The sequence below is a fragment of the Penaeus japonicus genome, unplaced genomic scaffold (genome assembly GCF_977035675.1).
Source record: "Penaeus japonicus unplaced genomic scaffold, GWHDUDI00000001_assembly GWHDUDI00000012, whole genome shotgun sequence".
In the NCBI taxonomy this organism is placed as follows: Eukaryota; Metazoa; Arthropoda; class Malacostraca; order Decapoda; family Penaeidae; genus Penaeus; species Penaeus japonicus.
The window spans coordinates 22272590-22275089 of record NW_028234414.1 but is presented as its reverse complement, the minus strand read 5'-3'; the positions used below and the strand labels follow the sequence as shown (position 1 = coordinate 22275089).

General features: G+C 41.8%; 1 non-coding gene across 1 annotated transcript; it reads right to left on the bottom strand.

The window, feature by feature from the left end:
• Positions 1-845: 845 nt before the first annotated feature.
• TRNAR-ACG (transfer RNA arginine (anticodon ACG)) lies at positions 846-918 on the bottom strand. Its single transcript has one exon. It is a non-coding gene; the product is annotated as a tRNA-Arg (tRNA).
• Positions 919-2500: the final 1582 nt, after the last annotated feature.

The following is a 2500-nucleotide window of genomic DNA, read 5'->3' as shown; positions in this document are numbered from 1 at the left end:
CTCTCTCTCACCTCTCTCTCTCCCTCCCTCCTCCCCCCCCTCTCTCTTTCTCTCTCTCTCTCTCTCTCTCTCTCCCTCTCCCTCTCTATTCCACTCTCTCTCTCCCTCCCCCCCTTCCCTCACTCTCTCCCTCACTCTGAAAGAGTCTACACACACAGCTCTCCGTAAGCTCAAGTCGTTTTGATAGGATGTTATTGATGTTACCGCCGTAGATCGTCCACAGACGGAACTTCGATGAATTAGGATCCTACCAACCCGATCGTCGGAATTTGTCGCATGACAAACGCCTATACGATCGATGTTACTCAGGCAGCAGGTACTTATATGGGCCCATTTCCATTTATTAATCTCTTTTCTCTCTCATACAAACAACCCAAACACATACTTGTATTTGTATGATTTAATGTAATTTTGTAGAAGTGTGTATATACCTATGTGGTATATCTAAACATGCATGTGTAGTGCACAAACACCTACAGGCACTCTTAAATTGGGTGCACATTTACAAATAGGAAAGTACATCTAAAATAGACTTATGCATCTTTATGATCATGACAGCAAGTGCTTATTACTAATCAAATTATATTTCTTACGTATTCTCTTAATTCTATTGTAAGTGATGAAAATCATAATTACAAAAGAAAGTCTAAGAAACCTCTGGGTCTATTATATCTAGAGGAAAGATTTGAGTATAAAAGAAGGCTAAACTAATGACTTTTCTTATATCTGATAGTAGCGTAGTGGAGACCAATGTCTATGCTGGTGGCGAGGCATTTAATCGAGTGGCCTCTCACGCATACTACGAGCGCGGTCGTGTAGGAGTTACTCAAGTGAAAATAGTCGAACGACCTTGCCAGGATTCGAACCTGGAATCTTCTGATCCGTAGTCAGACGCGTTATCCGTTGCGCCACAAGGCCCATATTTAAGGGAAAATTTAACAATTATTTAGAACATAATACAAAAAATAACAAACTATATAGAACGTATGTACGTAGGCAAACGTAGACACCGATGGGTTCTGAAGTTGACCCAGAGGACAACTACAATCAATGACTGGTACTACAGAACTATACCGTATGCACCCCAGTAAACCGGGGTGCATGGCGTCTAATAATCTGTCACGGAAGCGAGTATTGCGTAGAATATCTTTCATATCATGTGTAGATACATCAGTGGGAGTTTACACAATAAGAAGAGGCAAGAAGTCAAATGATTACTTTCGTCGCGACATTATAAGCTCATCGTCTGGGGCTACATCTTCTTCCAAAGGCTGACGTCCGTTTAATCATTTAATCGTAGTGGCAGTCGATCCTCCTGGTGCAAAGAGTGGATATTCAATTCCTCCATCCTCGCAGTCTCGGGCAGTCAGGGAGCCACCCTCTCTGGCATAGCCCGAGAGAAAGGTAGGCGGTGGACTACACGGCCTGGCATCAGCATTCGGGGCCCTCGGATGCTTTTCCTGCATGCATCCAGTGGTTCACTCCCCGACTGCGGCCCGGTGGGATCACCAACCTGCCTACCCTCCCCCCCCCGAGTCATTTGTCTCTGCCGATAGGCTTCTCGGAGAGACGGACCGACACGGACTGCCTCCCAAACCCACCCATTGATTCCAGGACTTAAGATCAATGGATATCAGCTACAGTAACACAGCGGTCCAAATTACCGTTAAAAATAACCAAAATACTGACTAAAGTAGTCACGGCACCATAGTGTAGGTGACCAGGTCTCTTTTATTTCCTCTAAGCCATCCATGAAGTTAGAGCAGTTGCTTCAAGAATATAATTTAATCTACGACAGCTACTATTGCTGTCATTGTTATTAAAGTGCATTTGCTTATCTTCTCTGTGTATATTTAATTTACTTTTGGGATTAAGAACGAGGAAAATTTAAATATTTCGTATTTACATACCTAATTTACACTATGGCTCCAAACACTACTAAGTTAAGCTCTTCACAGACTTTAAGTTGCCGACCTTTTGTTTAGCTTAAGACTTAAGGTCTTGATGATGGAGAGGTTATGTATTGGCAGGGGAACTTTCCGTGATGGCAGCTGTAAGCAAGAAGGTAAGCACTAACATTAACATAAGCACAATCTTCATGGTGTGCATGTTTTCAAATTGACTGTCTACTAACAAAATGTATTTTTTATCACTAAGGGCTGTATATTTTGCTTCCGCAAAACATTCTGCCAAATGTTTAACTCTTCTTTTAGCAATATATTGCTTAATCTAATATTTACTGAATTCCATGATTGCTTTGAAGTTCAAAGGCCGAGGAACTTTGTTAAAAACAAAACAAAAACTCGCCATATACTGGCATTGCCTCCGAAAAGTGCACAGGTTTCCCTAACTCCTTTGCATTGAATGTCCGAAGATGCAGCCACTTAAAAGTTTTTGTTCATGCAGGACCCGGTACTAAGTTCTCCAAATCTAACCAGTTGCGTATTCAGTTTTGTTTCATACTTATTTTCATTTTCGGTACACCAAACAAAATAGACAA